The sequence below is a fragment of the Mobula hypostoma genome, chromosome 8 (genome assembly GCF_963921235.1).
Source record: "Mobula hypostoma chromosome 8, sMobHyp1.1, whole genome shotgun sequence".
NCBI classification, from domain to species: Eukaryota; Metazoa; Chordata; class Chondrichthyes; order Myliobatiformes; family Myliobatidae; genus Mobula; species Mobula hypostoma.
In genome coordinates this window covers 43269371-43289610 of record NC_086104.1, presented here as the reverse complement: position 1 = coordinate 43289610, position 20240 = coordinate 43269371, and positions in this window count along the sequence as shown.

Sequence of the window (20240 nt, the reverse complement as noted above, 5' to 3'; positions counted from 1 at the left end):
CAACCTGGACAATCGAATTAAGAAACACTCATCAAAGTTGCTGGTGAACGCAGCAGGCCAGGCAGCATCTCTAGGAAGAGGTACAGTTGGCATTTCAGGCCGAATATGTTGCTTGAATTTCCAGCATCTGCAGAATTCCTGTTGTTTGCAGTTTTAAAATTCAATCAGGAAATCAGTTAAAAAAAAAAGGACTGCCGATGGGAGCCGCTTCTACTGTACCAAAAATGAGATGTTGTGCTGATGAAACTGCACCACAGGCTTAAATGATGTCAAGCATCAAAAACTACATTGTATAGACCCAAGCAATCTCAAATCAGGTCATAGTTTTTGTAATTCTGTCACATCCAGTGGTGAATAGTGGAGGAGGCCTTAAGAATATTCCCAACCTCATTGATGCAGAGCCCAAATGCTGAAAGCAGTAATGCATCCTAATGTAGTTTTTTTTTTGTATGTGACTTGCTACTTTATATGAGCTATATGTGCCTTGTGCTGTGTATGACTGGAGGTACTGTGTTTTGCACCTTGGCCCCAGAGGAGCATTTGGCTGTATTCATGTGTGATTGAATAATAATTAAACTTGAACTTGAAGTTGAAGTTATAGTCATAGGATTAGACATCACAGAAACGGGCCCAACTATTCCAGCCCCATTCAAGCTAGTTCCATTTGCAACCATTTGACCCATAATCCTTTAAACTTTTCTTATTCATCAACTGTCATATTCACTTTTAACTTAAGTATGCGTCAGAAAATAACTCACCCCCTGACAACACAAAGCTTTTCCACCATGTGCAAAAGCATGCAAGGAGTGTGATGGAATATTCTCTAGTTGTATGACTAATGCCTTGCTCGGAAAAAAAATGTTCACGACGTTCAGCAGAATCTAGGACAAAGCAACTATTTGAATAGTACTTCATTCGCTAATAGCAGCAGCCATTCCCTCCACCACCAGCACCTCCAACATCCATGAAGTGCACGACCGCTGGGCTACACTGACAAGATCTCTTGACTCAGGTCCTTCATACTCACTGTGTCCAAGACTTGAAACTCTCTTCTCAGAGCTTATGAGTGTACTTTCAGCAAAAGAGCTGAAATTATTCAAGTAGGTAGCTCATTATCAGCTTTTCACAGGCAATTAGAGGTGAGCAAAAAATGTTGATGTTCCCATCAATGGCCATATTCCAAAGTTAAAAATAATGTATATTTAAACTGCATTCAGGGGTTTTAAACCACATATTACTATATGTATCATTTGGGTTTTATCAATTACTGGCAACTGTCAAAATGTTCCATAATCTTACTTATTTTCTTACTAGCCCACTAATTTTACAGTATTCTGAATGTCACAAAATTGAACCTGATACAGTAGCATAAGCCTTAAATTACATGCATCCATTCGAAGATGTATTAATTTGATCCATTGTTATGTGGTTAAGCAACGTCTGCACACATTCTTGTATGACATGGAAAAAACTTTGTAAGGCATTGCTTCAGGAAATTATAGAACATTCATCTAACATCTGCTAAATTATTCTTCACCGCTTTAGATTTAAGAACCTGTGTGTACCTCATTATACTGTGTTAAATGAGAACTGGAAAGGATATAACCCTTTTGTAAACTTTTCTTTCACACAAATGAACAGATCAAAATTGAGTTGAGTGCCAGATGGTTCCAAATGACTAGACACAACATGAAATCATTCATTGTCTTTGGTCTTTTAAAAGTCCATGATTCATGTGCTTTGGGGAATAGGTTTTAGCAAAATGGTTAAATAATCCAGATCAGTGCACACTTTGATTGTGTATGCCTTTTCTCTCAATTTTCATATCCTGCTTAATATTCATTTCAGAAGAGTTGTGATCACTGTATCCTATTATGTCATAAACCAAAAGCATTTGGATCATAGTACTTAAATAAAAATAGCCCAGTGGTAGAATTCCTAGCAGAATTGGGGCTCTCTTGAAAACACTACATTGTAACAAGACTGGTTTATGACTAAAGAAACAAGGTTTGTTTCCCTTGGAACAGTCAAAGTTTTAATAGAGAAATTCAAACAATGACTTCCTAAAACTTAATGCCACCAAAAGGCACATGACTTGGGCTCATGAATTTTTGTTTGTTGGTCTATGTTCAACAAGGTTCAGTCCCTTGGCAGTTTGGATGAAGTAGTAAATTGGATCCAATATTTGCTTTGCAGGAGAAGCCAGTGTGAGAGTAGATGGTTGCTTCTCTGACTGGAGGCCCGTGATTAGTGGGGTACCGCAATGATTGGTGCTGGGCTAGTTGGTGTTTGTATTCTATTTTAATTATTTGGATGATAATGTGGTAAACCAGATCAGCAAATTTGTGGATGACACCAAGATTGGGGGTGTAGTGGACAGTAAGGAATGCAAGGAAACTTGCAGGGTGATCTAGACCAGCTGGAAAAATGGGCTGAAAAAAGAGAGATGAAGTTTAATGCAGACAAGTGTAAAGTGTTATACTTTGAGAGGGCAAACCAGGGTAGGAATTACTCAGTGAACAGTAGGGCACTAGCAAGTGTGGTAAAACAAAGAGATCTGAGAATACAGATCCATAATTCGCTGAGTGGTGTCACTGGTAGTTGGGGTCGCAAAGAGTGCTTTTGGCACATTGTCTTCATAAATAAAAGTATTAGGTACAGGAGTTGGGCAGTCAACAGTGAATTGCCTTGTCAGTCAGTAGAGTAGAGGTGACTGGTTTTTTAGTCAATAATGATGGGGTTTGAGGTTCCATTGAGTGATCAGGTGGAGTGTTGTTGGATCAGTAAATCGGTGGGTGAGCTGTCAAGTCTGGTACTTGATCTGGGGATTGCTCTGTGGCAGAGCAAAGAAATCGAGGGTTGAAACCTTAAATGAGTCACATACCAAACAATAATCTGGGATTCTTCTCAGACAGACACATTTAAGGCAGAGGAAGATAAGTTTTGCTGTCACTTCTGTTCACACACATTGCAAACCAGTTTGAAAACTACAGAAGGATACCCCATTTTCCCTTATTAGGGGGGGAGAGAGAGAGAAAAAGCCTGTGTATGTCGAATTATCGAGTGAATGACTAGTCTTTGGGGTACTGCAAGTCTGTGTTTTTATTGATGCTTTGCTGCACGCTTGAGTGCTCGGTGGGGGGCATCGATGCATTTTTGTTTGCTGGTGGGGAGGGGGGATTGTTGCTTTGCTGCTGCTTACGTGTGGGAGGGGAGTTGGGGGTGGCTTTAGGGTTCTAACATTTAACTGTCATTCATTCTTTGGGGCACTCCTCTGTTTTTGTGGATGGTTGTGAAGAAAAAGAATTTCAGGATATATATTGTGTACATTTCTCTGACATTAAATGTACCTTTGAAACCTTTGAATTAGGGAATGTTGGGTGCCACTGAACTTGTCCTAGTACCCTCATGCACTATTTCAATAAAGACCCCTGTACGACTTGGAACATACGGTTGAAGTCAACATACACCTTAGCCAAATACATTTAAACTCAGTTTTTCACAATTCCTGACATTTAATCCTAGAAAACATTCCCTGTCTTAGGTCAGTTAGGATCACTACTTTATTTTAAGAATGTGAACTGTCAGAATAACAGTAGAGTGAATGATTTATTTCAGCTTTTATTTCTTTCATCACTTTCCCAGTGGGTCAGAAGTTTACATACACTTTGTTAGTATTTGGTAACATTGCCTTTAAATTGTTTAACTTGGGTCATACATTTTGGGTAGCCTTCCACAAGCTTCTCACCATAAGTTGCTGGAATTTTGTTCCATTCCTCCAGACAGAACTGGTGTAACTGAGCCAGGTTTGTAGACCTCCTTGCTCGCACACGCTTTTTCAGTTCTGCCCACAAATTTTCTATCGGATTGAGGTCAGGGCTGTGTGATGGCCACTCCAATACCTTGACTTTGTTGTCCTTAAGCAATTTTGCCACAACTTTGGAAGCATGCTTGGGGTCATTGTGCATTTGGAAGACCCATTTGCGACCGAGCTTTAACTTCCTGGCTGATGTCTTGAGATGTTGCTTCAATATATCCACATAATTTTCCTTCCTCATGATGCCATCTATTTTGTGAAGTGCACCAGTCCCTCCTGCAGCAAAGCACCCCCACAACATGATGCTGCCACCCCCATGCTTCACGGTTGGGATGGTGTTCTTCGGCTTGCAAGCCTCACCCTTTTTCCTCCAAACATAACGATGGTCATTATGGCCAAACAGTTCAATTTTTGTTTCATCAGACCAGAGGACATTTCCCCAGAAAGTAAGATCTTTGTCCCCATGTGTACTTGCAAACTGTAGTCTGGCTTTTTTATGGCCGTTTTGGAGCAGTGGCTTCTTCCTTGCTGAGCAGCCTTTCAGGTTATGTCGATATAGGACTCGTCTTACTGTGGAAATGGATACTTGTCTACCCGTTTCCTCCAGCATCTTTACAAGGTCCTTTGCTGTTGTTCTGGGATTGATTTGCACTTTTTGCACCAAAGTACGTTCATCTCCAGGAGACAGAATGCGTCTCCTTCCTGAGCAGTATGATGGCTGCATAGTCCCATGGTGTTTATACTTGCGTACTATTGTTTGTACAGATGAATGTGGTACTTCAGGTATTTAGAAATTGCTCCCAAGGATGAACCGGACTTGACATCATTTTTTGACCTCAATCCGATGGAAGATTTGTGGGCAGAAATGAAAAAGTGTGTGCGAGCAAGGAGGCCCACAAACTTGACTCAGCTACACCAGTTCTGTCTGGAGGAATGGAACAAAATTCCAGCAACTTACTGTGAGAAGCTTGTGGAAGGCTACCCAGAATGTTTGACCCAAGTTAAACAATTTAAAGGCAATGCTACCAAATACTAACAAAGTGTATGTAAACTTCTGACCCACTGGGAAAGTGATGAAAGAAATAAAAGCTGAAATAAATCATTCTCTCTACTATTATCCTGACATTTCACATTCTTAAACTAAAATAGTGATCCTAACTGACCTAAGACTGGGAATGTTTTCTAGGATTAAATGTCAGGAATTGTGAAAAAAACTGAGTTTAAATGTTTAAACTAAGGTGTATGTAAACTTCTGACTTCAACTGTACATTGAGGCCGGAAACTTGCTTGAATTTCTGAATTTAAGTGTTTTTTTTTCAAATTTTATTGCTCAGCATAAAATTTCTAGATTAAGAAATTTAGATGGGGCGAAAGTTTTTCTACAGTCAGTAGGGTCAATACCAATGGAAACAGTTTAAAACATCTGTTATGAAAACTAGATGCAATTGAGAATTTTTTGACTCATGGAGTTATGATGTGGAAAGCACTGTCTGGAAGGGGACTGGAAGAATATTCAGTAGCACTTTTTTAAGTGAATGCATTTTTAATTGAAGTATTATGAAGAAAGAGCAAAAGAATATGACTAATTATTAGCTCATTCAAAGAAGAAACATTGGCTCAACTTTTCATCTACACTTTGAGTCAATGATTTCACCAATAATGTTTTACCTTTCTTGAGAAGTTATCCATTAATCATTTTTTTTCTCTCCAGATGCTCTGATTTGCCCATTTGTTAACAGAAGCAGCCAAACATATGAGAGTTGGTCTCTCATATGTACTGAATTAGCTGGCCTCCAAGTTGGAGTGGGGTACAGTTGGTGGAGGTAGTTTGGATATAAAAATTGGGTTTAGTGTCTGTACTAAAAAGAAAGGAGAAGTAGCCAGGGTTCTCATCCCTAGTTCCTGCTGAAACTGTTGATTCTGTGAGCGTCAGCACTGGACATGATTCCTACATCCTTCTTGCTCAAGTAGCCTCACAACAGTTCTCCTTGTGCTGCCACATTAAACATACTGACTGGGAAGGCTTCAGCTGGGCCATTTCTGATTTATAATGCTAATTGGGAGTTGAATAATTAAACAAAACATAGCAGGGTGACTGATGTCCATCAGCTATGGGACTAGACTGTGTCTGACCCAATCCTAAGTGATTGACACTTAAACCCCTTGAGGCAACCAAAGATTGGCAGTAACTGCTGCCTTGTTAGTTCAGCTCACATCCCAAGGCAGACTCTACTCTCTTCAGTTTATGCAGAGGTAATTGATCTTACCTGATGCTGCACTAAGAGGAAAACAAGTGCTACACCTGCCTCTAAACCTCCTCCCTCACCATCGTTCAGGGTCTCAAACAGTCTTTCCACATAAGGCAACATTTCACCTCTGAGTCTTTGGGTGTCATCTATTGTATCCGGTGCTTCCATTGCAGCATCCACTACATCAGGGAGACCCGATACAAATTGAAGGACCTCTTTGTCAAGTACCTTCGCTCCATATACAGTATAATTCAAACCCACAAACTCTACCAGCTGGAAGGATAAGGGCTGCAAAAGCACGGAAACATCACCATCTGGAAGTTGCTCTTCAAGCCACACATCATTCTAACTTAGAAATAGAGTGAATTTATGGAAATACATCTTCTACTTCAAATCATGAAAAGTTTCCCTTGAGACGAATAATTTGAAATGGCCAATTTCAATTCCTGACTGATTTTTTTTGAATCTAGCAATGTTTCAAATACCCTGCTGATTTGAATCCATACAATCCAGCTGCTCAGTTATTTTTGAGTGTTTAGCAGCTGGGGGAAGGTGATGGGAGGTTAAATTGTGAGGAAAGTACTAAATGAAAGGAAAGCAATGAAAATTTTGACTTTACTGTTTCTTAAGCTGCACCAAGTTCCGCTTACCAGTTGATCCTGTGAGCTACTTTGGTTTAAGCAACACTCACAACACACTGGAGGAACTCAGCAGGTCGGGCAGCATCAGTGGAAAAGATCGGTTGACGTTTCGGGCTGGAACCCTTCGTCCAGTCCCCATTATTTTAAACTAAATCTTGTTGGATGGTTGAAATTCTGATACACTATGATCTCTCCCTACTTATAAAAGCTCCACTGGCCCATTAACCTTCACAGAATTTTTCCTCCAAGTATAATCTCCTACATATCTCAGTATCCCTTCCCTCACTTGCCTATCACTGGCCAGTGCCGATAATTTTCCTCCTAACCCCTATTTTTCTACCTCTTTTCCCTCCTGTTGCACTTTTCTTAAAATCTACTTTTCTGCCAACTATTTATTCATTCCAACACTCACAACAGGCTGGAGGAACTCAGTAGGTCGGGCAGCTTCGGTGGAAATGATCAGTGGACGTTTCGGGCCGGAACCCTTCATCAGGACTGAAGAGGGAAGGGGCAGCCCTATAAAGAAGGTGGGGGGAGGGTGGGAAGGAGAAGGCTGGTAGTTTCCAGGTGAAAAACCAGTAAGGGGAAAGACAAAGGGGTGGGGAAGGGGAGGCAGGGAGGTGATAGGCAGGAAAGGTGAAGAAGGAATAGGGGAAAACACAATGGATAGTAGAAGGAGGCGGAACCATGAGGGAGGTGATAGGCAGCTGGGGGAGGGGGCAGAGAGAAATAGGGATAGAAGAAGGGAGGGGGAGGGAATTACCAGAAGTTGGAGAATTCTATGTTCATACCAAGGGGCTGGAGACTACCTAGACGGTATATGAGGTGTTGCTCCTCCAACCTGAGTTTAGCCTCATCATGGCAGTAGAGGAGGCCATGTATGGACATATCTGAATGGGAATGGGAAGCAGAGTGGAAGTGGGTGGCTACCGGGAGATTCTGTCTATTGTGGCGGACGGAGCAGAGGTGCTCGACGAAGAGGAGGCCACACCAGGAGCACCGGATGCAATAGATGACCCCAACAGACTCACAAGTGAAGTGTTGCCTCACCTGGAAGGACTGTTTGGGGCCCTGAATGGTGGCAAGAGAGGAGGTGTAGGGACAGGTGTAGCACTTATGCTTACAGGGATAAGTGCCGGGTGGGAGTACAGGGGTAAGTGCCGGGTGGGTGGGTGAAATTCTGCTTCCCACTCCCATTCAGACGTGGCCTCCTCTACTGCCGTGATGAGGCTAAACTCAGGTTGGAGGAGCAACACCTCATATACCGTCTAGGTAGTCTCCAGCCCCTTGGTATGAACATAGAATTCTCCAACTTCCAGTAATTCCTTCCCCCTCCCTTCCTCTATCCATATTTCTCTCTGCCCTCTCCCCCAGGTGCCTATCACCTCCCTCATGGTTCTGCCTCTTTCTACTACCCATTGTGTTTTCCCCTATTCCTTCTTCACCTTTCCTGCCTATCACCTCCTTGCTTCCCCTCCTCCGCCACTTTATCTTTCCCCTTACTGGTTTTTCACCTGGAACCTACCAGCCTTCAGCTTCCCACCCTCCCCCCACCTTCTTTATAGGGCCTCTGCCCCTTCCCTCTTTAGTCCTGACGAAACGTCAACTCATCGTTTCCACCGATGCTGCCCGACCTGCTGAGCTCCTCCAGTGTGTTGTAAGTGTTGCTTTGACCCCAGCATGTGCAGATTATTTTGTATTTATTCATTTCAATGTCAAACATTTTTCCAATTTTAAATGTCTATTTCGTTTTAATCATTTTCAAGATTTGGGTATTTAATTTGTTGCCCATTCCTTACTGTTCTTGAGAAGCAAGTTCTGAAATCCTTAGGTTACACTAGGAATTGCCTACAAACAGATACTTCACAGAATATGTCTGTGACTATGAGCACTGCCTTCTCTTTGGTGAAGAGTCTGAAGGTTAATAGCCTTCTACTTCAACCCCACTCCTCGCCTCAGACAGTAAATTCCAGATTCTCCATCCCTTCATGTACAAATTGTTTTCTTAACTCCACTATAAAACTTCTCCCAATGTATTTAGTTTGATACTTCCAGAATGCAATACCACTTTCAAGGTAGGTAGGTCCTTCTTCTCCACATTCCAGTGTCTCTCTTTGAGTTAGAGTTCAATTTTTTGGCAGAGCAATATCATCTTAAATCTATTTATATTTTCAAATGACATCATGTCCATTTTGTGGTCTGATGATCAGAATGGTCCAACTAAAGTTTTCTAGTCATAGTGTGATCTTCGTCCTTCTGTATTCTGTGTCTGACCTAATAAAGGCAAGTATTCCATATGCTTTCTTAACTACCTTATTTATATACAGTATATGTCTAGCTCACTTCAGAAATCTGTAGACAGGCACTCCCTCTATATCCCACCATATGTTAGACATTTCCTCACCTTGTTTGCCCTCCGATGCATTACCACACACTTCTCTGGATTGAATTCCATTTGTCACTTTTAGCCCCATTAACTAATATGTTTTTTTTAATTCTTTACATTTACAAATATATTTTTAGATGTGATCTGTAATAAAGCACAGCACTTTGTGATACCTGATATTGTGAAACTGAATAAACTTTCAATAGACTTTTCAGATCAGAATGTTTTGTTAAAATGTATCATACTGTAATGTGCCTTCGCTCCATAGACATAATCTTTACACAGGTATTGCTGAAGGGCTTGTCTAGCAACCTTTTAATGCTCTTCTCAAGAGAAACATATACCCAATAGAAATCATTACAATAGTTGTCCATAATTCTAAAATGGCTTTTATTAGTATGCCATGAACCACCACATAGTGCAGATCATCTTTCTGATTTGTGCCATTTGGAGAACCGGTAAAAATTACTTTCATACAATATTCCAAAGAGTCACACTCAGATCTCTTAATTTCTGCACACTCTTTAGAAATGTACCTTTCCGTTTACGGTCTGCTCTTGTTTTTTCTTACAAAATGTTCTGCCTTGTGTTTTTCTGTATTACAGTATATTTCATCTGGCAATTATCTGCCTACTTCCCAGTCTACCTATGTCTTCTTGCAGTCTATTACTTATCCTTTTCACTTTTACCACACATCTAAATTTAATGTCATCTGTGAATTTTGAACTTTAACCCTGTAACTCATCTCCAAGTCACAACAAAATCACAGAACCTTGTGGAGACCACTCGGGAACAACATTGTCAACAGTTGCTGTTAATTCCAGTATGGCTTTCTGCAAAGCTGCTTGAAGCCATTAAAGTGACATTTTCAATCTTATATTTTGAATATTAATCGATATTTTTGCCATCTGGACTTTTCCTTTTAATTTTTGTACTCCATGCCTTCACAGGAGTTCCAGATGTATGGTAACAGTACTGCTATTGTCTAAGGTTTTTATTGCTGTAGCTACTGCTTTCAGAGAATATATGTGTGGTGTACCACAGTGCATTTTTACTTGAGGACATTTCAAAACACACCAAAAAGCCTCTAAAATAACTTGGCTTCTGGATTCAGAAAACAATTTTATCAGCCATCGTGTGTAAAACTAAACACTTAAAATAAAGGAATGCGACCCGAAGTCTTTTCAAAGGTTACCTTGGATAATGGCCAATTTCAGCATGAGGGAACCTGTTAATCACTTAGAAGAGGTCCTTGAGCGCATTTAAGTTTAAGAGTATGTTTCATGAACAGGGTTCCTTTCCAAAGGAAAATTCACAAAATGTTCTCTTTAAATTTAAAAAGCTGTATAATGCATTAAAATATGTCGAAAAACTTTCAATTGTTTTGTGTAAGAACAAAAGAATGATTGGATTAACAAAGTGATCTGACTAATCCATTGGTTGCAACTGTTGTCTGACCAGCATTCTGAGAACAAGGTAGACTTTGTGTAACAGGAATTGCATTAACTTTTGGCCATCATGAAAGCTTTGTCAAAAAGCCAATGTCTCCCTTGATTTTAAGATCTTTCCCTTTATTCCTTTGCTTAACCTTCATAGCGTAAATGATCACCATCAGACTCTTGTACTCATCTTTCCTCAGAAGTGCTTACTTTTTTATTGTCTGCTACTTAAGTCACAATGATGCCTTGTACTGGAGCTCCATCATTCAGCATTTCCATATTGTTACTTTCCTTGCAGTTTTCCAAAACATCCAAAGGAACCATGTTTTTTGTTATAATTTGTAAATATCTCAAATTATTCTTCCCCAAATCCTCTTGTTCCCTATGTGTGCAGTGAGTGCTTCCTTTCCACACATCTGTAGGTAGAAAGCTGAAGATCACTGGATAAAAGCTGGTGTTGATTAGGAAGGAAATTCTGGAGTTCAGGGCTGTGTCTGATGGTAGTATTTCTGCCTGCTGAAGGATAAAGGGAGTAAGTAATGTATAAGGGAACACAGAGTTCTTGGAAAGTTGTAGATTTAAGTTATTTATCACTAGCTCCATGTTTAATTTATAGTTATATGAACACGTACACGTAGTTCATGGAGCAGAAACCTGAAACAAAATAAATGCTGGGTCCAGTGGCATCAGTGGGAAGAGAGCAGAATCAACTTTTCAGGCCAAGACACTTTATCAGAATTGGAAATGTGAGCATACAGTGAGGGAGAAGAGTAAAGAACAGAAAGAGTGTTTGTGCCCACTAAAAGTTGTGAAGATATCAATTATTTTCAAAACTGACAGACAGAAGAGAAGATAACTAAACAAATTAAAACTGAAGGGGAGAGTCACATATGGGGAGAGAGAGAAAGGAGCTGATTATCTGAAATTATTAATTTCAATATTAAGTCTTTGAAGCTTCAACTTACCCAAATATGTTCTTCAAGCTTACGTTGGGCATTGTGGAGCAGTGTGGGAGTCCAGAATCAAAGAAATCAAAGTGGAGATGGGACAAAAAATTTAAACAGTAGGTGACTAGAAACTGTTGTGTGGAAATGTTCTGCAAAGTTGTCACTAATCTGCATTTGGTTTCCAAACGTCGAGGAGAATATCATGTAAGTACTGAATGGAGAATACAAAATTGGAGAAAATGAAAGTTAATTGATGTTTTTATCCATGAATGGTGGGAATAAGAATTAAAAGGACATGTCCTGTGAATGTTTGGGAAAGTCCAGTGAGAGAGGTGTGGTTAGTGAAGATGGATTGGGATGCACTAAGAGAACAGTCCCTTCAGAAAGCTGAGCGGGGATGGAGGGAAGGAGAAGATTTGGAGAGAATAATAAGTGATTAATATAGGATTACCATGAATGATTCTTTGTGCTTCTCTGAGAGTCTCTATTGGAGGGACAGAAGCTGGAAGATGACCTATTGAGCTTGGAAACTGATAGTATTTAAGGTGTTGATTAAGTTGGCTATGTTTAGCTAAAGAAAGTAATTGGCTTGGGTTCATTTAGACAATTTATGACCTCAAGATGTCTCAAAGTAAAGGATATCTCTGTTTTAGGACTTGAAACCACAGTATACTGATTTGGAAATCAGAGTGCTTCTAACAAAGCCAAGGCTGCCATCTAAATGAATTGCCTATTATAATTCTGCTGTGTCAGGGGAAAACAATGAGCTATTTTATGTCATATGCTTTCTCCAGTTTATTTTGATTTTGTTTTAGATCCTACAGGTCTATTTTATTGCCTGTTATTCTTGAATTCTTTGAGAATATTGACATATCAATTTTCTGAACTGTGTATGTATTGACTTTGGTATTACAAAAATTAACAGATTATAGCTCAGAATTAGTTATTACTTTCCAAAGATGGAAATAATTGTGATTCTAAATATCAAAAATGTAGTTCAAAAAAATGTAAAGTACACTGCATTTTTTTTACCCCAAGCTGGGTATTTGCAACGTTCTTATCAGAAAATAGCTGAGTTTGAGATCAATTTAAACCAAACCTTTAGAGCATCTGAGCAATGATCTTAAGGAAAAGACCAGGCTAAAAACTCAGCTACATATCTTTCATGCAGATGCTTTGCAGCATAAGGAAGATAAAGTTAAATACAACAAGGCTACCTTTGGTATCACAAACAAGGGAGAATCTACAGATGCTGGAAATCCAAGTGACACACACAAAATGCTAGAGGAACTCAGCAGGCCAGGCAGTGTCCATGGAAAGGAGTAGACAGTCAATATTTTGGGCCGAGACCCAGTCCTACCAAAGGGTCTTGGGCCGAAATGTCAAGTGTACTTTTTCCCATAGATGCCCGGCCTGCTGAGTTCCTCCAGCATTTTGTGTGCATACCTTTGATATCTGTTTAATTCTTTAGGATTTGGTTCAAAAGAGTTACTGAGCACGATAAATTAAATTAATAATTATGCAGAGTAGGAGTAATCATATGTTCTTAGCCATTTTGATGCGTTCAATTTCCCAAAGCTCAAATAAAAATATTCAAAATTCAATAGAACTAGTCACACAGAAAAAGAGAAAAACCCTGTTTCAGATTAGCACCCTTAAGTGGTGTTTACAAAAGAACCTTAACGATCAGGTCATGTTTGTGAAACTGACAACCTCAGTGCAGTTTTAAACTAAATACTGTACTTTGTAGTTGTACCTCAGGATCAGTGCATGTACTGCACAGGTTCACTCACTAATTGTTTGTCCAGGCCCAGAATGTCAGCAAGGCCTTACTTATGGGCTGAATACCAAGGAAAGTATAACACACCACACAAACTAAACTCAGGGAGAACTGCACTGAAGTGTTCGCCTGAGATTTTCCACAGTCAGCTCCTAATTTGAATCCCAGCAAGGCAAAGGCAGAGAAAGGAAAAGAACTGAAGTGCACACCATCAATATTATTTTAAAATCACATTTTATTCATTCAATAACAAAAATCTGCAATGACTATCTTTACAATTAGAACATTATATCAAGGAATTAACAGCTTTTATTTGAAGTACTGGGCATTATAATTTCCAATTGTTTCTTTTTCTCACTAACACTTCAAATGTGTTTGCAATTAAAGGTAAAGGTGGTAATGCCCATTGGTTTCTTCTGAGGGTGATGGTCTTTCCTAGCTAGTACAGGAACCAGCTGTCTTAATACTCTTGAACATGAAAAATGAATTAAAGAAAACAACCTATCAATTGCCTTTAACATGCAAGGTGTTTTATGGTTCTTTACAAGAAAATAATAAGAGGAGCAGACACCTAACCATGGGCTAAATCTAGATGAGCTGGTTAGAGGCTAGTTTGTAAAGATGGACAAGATCATATTGGGTTCACTGGCTGCAAAACCCTAAATGCAAAAGAATATTTAATCCAACTCCGATATGGGTATCTACGGGTTCCCTCACTCTAGGAAGGTTATACTGTATCCAACTACTCTTCAATGACTAGCTTACCTCCCTGTCTAATCCCTGTAGTGAGCTCTAGCTGCCAATACCCACTGCTTGAGTGGTGGGTCTCCCCCGCCACCCCACCAAAGAACTACCTACTAGCTAACAAAGTAGTTTAATCACAGTTTACTTTATTTTTAATGATACACATTTAAAGATTTACAAAATACAAAGGTTATCCAAACACAGGTACAACTCTTATGAATTAAACAAGTCATCCGCTGCAGAAATTGAAGGTTGAGGAGCAAATGCTAGTTTTTCTTTCTGTCACACTGTCTCCCTGTCATTCTCCTTGTCATTCCTAACAAATCCCAATGCTTTTGAATGTTCATACTGTTTTGCTACCAGATGACATTATTTTCATGTGATGGTTCCCAGATACCTTTACAGTGACAAAGTAACTCAGTCAGATTGTGTAAAAACTTCCGGGGACAAGGATCCCAGACAGCTAAAATTAATGCCCTGAGGACTAACTCTCTGAGTACACAGATATCCCAAGCACTGACAGATCAGCTATCTCTGTGACCATGTTTAATGTAATGAGTGACATAAACCTTGTCTTTTCGGTTCCTCTGTCTCCGCCGCATCTGCTCTCAGGATAAGGCTTTTCATTCTGGAACTAATATGTGCCCCTCCTTCAAAGAAAGGAGTTTCCCCTCGTCCACCATCAACAGTGAGCTCACTCGCATCCCTCCCATTTTGCGCATGTCTGCCCTCGCCCCTACTTCCCGCTACCACACCAGGGATAGAGTTCCTCTTATCCTCACCTACCACCCCACTAGCCTCTGTGTCCAGCACGTAATTCTCTGTAACTTCACCGATTTCCAACTGGATCTCACCACCAAGCACATCCTTCTCTCCACCCCACTCTCTGCTTTCCACAGGAATCACTCCCTACGTGACTCCCTTGTCCACTCGTCCCTCCACACTGATCTTCCTCCTGGTACTTACCTGAGCAAGCAGATCAAGTGTCACACCTGCCCCTACAACTTCTCCCTCACTACCATTCAGGGCCCCAAACAGTCTTTCCAGGTGAGGCGACACTTCACCTGTGAGTCTGTTGGCGTCATCTACTGTACCCAGTGCTCCCAGTGTGGCCTTCTGTATATCAGTGAGACCCGATGTAAATTGGGACACCACTTTGCTGAGCACCTACACTCTGCCCAGCAGAAAAAGTGTGACCTCCTAGTAACCACTCATTTCAATTTTACTTCCCATTCCCATTCCAACATGTCAGTCCATAGCCTCCTCTGTTACCACAATGAGGCCACACTCAGCTTGGAGGAGCAACACCTTATATTCCATCTGGGTAGCCTCCAATCTGATGGCATGAATATTGATTTCTCGAACATTTGGTGATTGTCCCCCTCCTTTATCATTCCCCATTCCTGTTTTCCTCTCTCATCTTATCATCTTACCTGCCAATCACCTCTCTCTGGTGCTCATCCTCCTTCCCTTTCTTCCATGGTCTTCTATCCACTCCTATCTGATTCCCCCTCCTCCAGCCCTTTATCTCTTTCACCAGTCAACTTCCCAGCTCTTTAGTTCACCCGCTTCCCCTCTCCTGGTTTCACCTATCACTCCCACCATGTACTTCTTCCTCCCCTCCCCGCACCTTCTTTTCTTTCCAGTCCTGATGAAGGGTCTCAGCCGAAGCATCGACTGTTTAAGAAAGTTCAAATGTCCATTTACTATCAAAGCACATAGCCGTATAAACCTCTAAAATTCATCTTCTCCAGATAGGCATGAGCAAAGAAAGAACATTAAAGTTGTTCAGAGAGTAACATCAAACCCATTCTCCCCCACCCCCATACAAAAAAGAATGGTAACACAATCATCAACCCCCAGAATTCCTCCCTTCACACGAAACAGACAGGAAAATCGACCCCTCCCCCCAAAAAAACAACTCCTCCCCTGCACAAAAAAACTAACAGAATATCATCCCCCAAACACCTTCCCCTCACACAACAAAATGGAAAAGGAATGAGCAATTAAAAAAACAGAGGATATAAAAGCCATAAATCTGGAAAGCCCGTGGTCCATAAACACAATAGTTCAATCTATAAACGCAGAACCATGATATCACTGACTTTTGATATCACTGACTTTCATCGAAAGAATGGGACAGCACACAAGGCAGAGGGGCCTACCCATCTGCCACAGCGAGCCGCACAGCAATAGGCCACTCACAGATTCCTTCTCCAGCAGCAATCAAAAGGAAGGCTGTAATTGCTCAACTCTCACTTGCCTTCTGCATTTGCCTCAATGTCTTGATCTTCCTTGATGCTTTAATCAGTGAACTGGAATCGAGCATCGAAGTTTCTTTGGATCGAGGCAGTCCAAGTACGAGCTCGCTTCCTGGACTCTTCTCAGAAAGGTAAAGCATTGGATCACTAGTCGTTCTCCAAACTGTAGACTACAGGCTCTAACAGTCCCAGGAACACATTTAAGGTGAAAAACAGATGCAAAGGAAGTAAAAAAAAGATATTTTTCTGAACTATCTGGAAGATGTCGACTGAAGGAACTTTGTACACTAGTGCCATCTTGCCCAGAAGATCCCTTCATCTGCCTGGCCTGCTGAGTTCCTCTAGCGCTTCGTGTGTGTTGCCTCCCATTGTCTTGTGTTCGGGTAATGCAGACAAGAAGCCTCATGGTCTCTTCACTTTGCAAACCATATCTCTTGAGCAGCCAACCCCTGCTGTGTACCAGCTGTCTGTGCTCTGTAAACAATGCTGTGCTTTTAACTTTAAACTGATTGCTGCTTGTAATTTACATTAAGAATTGAAGTCTGGTTCTTCTTTACAACAAGAAGCTGAGCAAGGAATATTGTTAAAAGTCTAACTTTGTCACAAACAACTCTGACCTTTTGGAAAGGTCATGCTGCTGTGCTAGAAAGCTCTGGTCAGCAATAAGCCTCTCAGGTCCAGGAAAGTGAATATCCATCACAAGGAATAAAATAGAAGAAGAACAGTATTAATCAGAGAGGATGCTGAATAGCAACAACTAAATTCAGGGCTATGCATGATCTTGGAAAACATGTTAAATGGGAAGCTTTTATCATGATCAATCAGCAAATTGATGCCCAGCTAAGAAGATGCTATCAAGAGACCAAACTGTAAGTTATAGCTTTGATCTCTCCCTTCACATCAGCTAAAGGAAGTTGTCTTCCATCGTGATTTGATGTTAGATTAAGTAATTTGTGTCAGGTAAACTTGCACATCATATTTCTAATGGAAGTCTGGAATCTCACTGGACAATTCTGTTGGCTTGAGAAAGCTGAGCAGCAGATATGTTCTTTGTCTCTTTCCCTTCAGAAATTGACTCACAATAAGAATATGGTGGAATTCCTAATACAACAATTTGCACAACATTTTTCACAATTCTGCACTTCCAGTTGTTCTCCTCGGGCCCTATTGGAATCTCAGATTTAGTCACGGTACCTTGTAAAACTGGTTGTCTCTCTGACCATTACTGCCCATGTTTCACTGCTACGCCCACATCATTTATTTCCTCAACCTTTGCAAAATAAAACTGTTTTTAAGTATATCACTTCATTTATTTCAGTTTTGTGAGAATAAAGTTAATTTCTTGAAGTTCTTGATGGAGAGAAATTCTGAGGTGAACAAAGCACCACAAATTAATTGATGTCTCAGCACTGTTTCTGTTGCAATCCATTACTTCTGTTCCCCACAGTATTACTTGATACAATAAATTCCTTTTTCCTGATTTGTGCATAATGTTGTAAAGACTTTGAACCAATGTCATTCAATGCAATGCTCAATTAAACTTCATTTTGTTTATTTAGAGATACAGCTCAAAACAGGCCCTTCCAGCCCAACAAGCCACATTGCCCAGCAACCCACCCATTTAACCCTAACCTAATCACAGAACAATTTATAATGACCAATTAGCCTACTAACTGGTATGTCTTTGGACTGTGGGAGGCAAACCATGTGCTTACGGGAAGGACATACAAACCTAGGGGAGCTACAATAGTGTCACATTAACAGCTATGTAAAAAAACTAGTCTCTTTTGTTATAATTTCAGTCAAAACTTCAATCCAAGTACCTGATGATTCTTGCTTACTTTGTTGCCTCCTTTAGAACAAAAGCAGCGTTATCAAGGCAGAGTGGGATGAGACAGATACCATCAGTTAAGAAATGGTGCTTAGGCAGTAAGTATTTTGTTAAGTAGTTGGATCAATACCGTTACATTCTTTCACACATAACTGGAAACTCTCAAAGAGAGCTTTTCTTTATATAAAAAGTATAGCCATTGTTTATTTTGGCCCAGTTCCTCTTTCAGCTTTGATGGTGACCAAGGCATTAGCTCACAATTGGAAGCTGAACTGTTTTCTGTTTCCACTCTTAAAAGTATTACCTTCCTTGTAAAAACTTCAGCACATAATGGATGGCATTCTACCAGAAAGATGACTCAAAGTATTGTTGGGCCCCATGTATGTGTCTTTTTGCACACTTGTGTCTTTGTGTGTCTGAGCGGATGCGTTGATTATAATTGTGTATCAGCATATATTTTAAAACTACATAACATGTGGAGATTGCTTAGTGTGTTTAGACACAAACAAAATACTTTGTTCTTGTGTTATGCCTTTGCTGATTCTGCAAAGTGATAATCTCTTAAAATGCAATCCTAAGAAGGAAGGAATTTCACTCTGGAAGAGTGATATATATTAGTTTGGACTGCCAGTTTCCAGTGATCATTAGTTTCCAGGCAAAATTCCTGCAGATAGTTATGGCCTGACCTCGGATGTAAAATGAAACTTCAGATACCCCCTCCTCCCCTAACCATCTGAATGGGTAAACTTTCCAGATCTCACAGCAGTGTTAATTTTAGTTTTCAAATCAGTCAGAAGGAGCACAATACAATGCAATATGATGTCATTCCTTCAATCTTACTCTTCAAAAATTTGTTCCATTCCTTCTAATACTGTCACTCCTGTCACTGCTAATTTAATGTGATCACTATAATACTATACCCTGTTAATTAGTGATGAATCATGGCAATATTTTCTTTCAGTTTCTTTACATGCTGAAGAAAAGAGCAGAAAAAAATTAGAGCAGACTCCACCTACGCTAGCAGTCACCTATTCACCTAATTGTCATCAGGGAGATGCTACAAGTCCATCACCACCAGAACTATACAACATCTTCGAAGCTCCTTTCCTGTAGCTATCCAGTTTCTCAACAAAACTCACTCACTCAGGAGTATTACCCTAACTGTCCCTACACAACATCCGTTAAATGGTCTTTCCTGCTGTCCTTCTGTTCTGTTAATAATTATTGAGTCTGTTCATATGTTCACATTTATTTAAATTTGATTATTGACATTTGTACATGTGACCATTCTGCTAACTGCAGTTTGCTCTTGGATGTTTGCACTATTGTCTTGTAAATTGTTGATTGCTATTATGTTATCTGGTATGGTATTGTCCAATGTTTTATGCTTGGTACTGAACCACAATCAATTCTGGTCTGTTTCACACACTGGCAATGAAGTGATTCTGAATAATCACTTCTTCTGAACAAGTTCAAGAGCAAAACTATATTATAATACTGGAAGCAATTAAATTCTTTCTTATCATCCTATATTTTGAATCAAGTTGGAAGTTGTGGAAGTTAACTGTTTAAATTAAGATATATCTCTACTGAAAGGTGCTGTGATTGGACTTATTGTTAACGGACTCTGTCCAATAGGTCGATTCTTTATTCCTTTCCATGGATGCTGCCTGACCTGCTGAGTTGCTTCAGCATTTTGTGTGTGTTGATCTGGATCTTGTCACATATTTCTCATTGTACATAACCATGAAATCTGACCAGATTGGATTAGCAAAAGGATGTACAAAGATGATCAGTGTTTCATTGATAAATGAGAGGAAATCTTATAGAAACATAAAATTATGAAAGGGATAGACAAGATAGAGGCAGGAAAGTTGTTTCCATTGGTAGGTGAGACTAGATCTAGGGGACATAGCCTCAAGATTTAGGATGGAGATGAGGAGGAACTGCTTTTCCCAGAGGGAGGGGAATCTGTGGAAGTCTCTGCTCAATGAAACAGTGGAGGCTACCTCAGTAAAGATACCTAAGACAAGGTTGGATAGATTTTTCTATAGTAGGGGAATTAAGGGTTCTGGGAGAAAAGTAAAAGTGGCAGGCCGACAAATCCAGGGCAAGCATCAAAAAGGGCCACTTTTCAACATAATT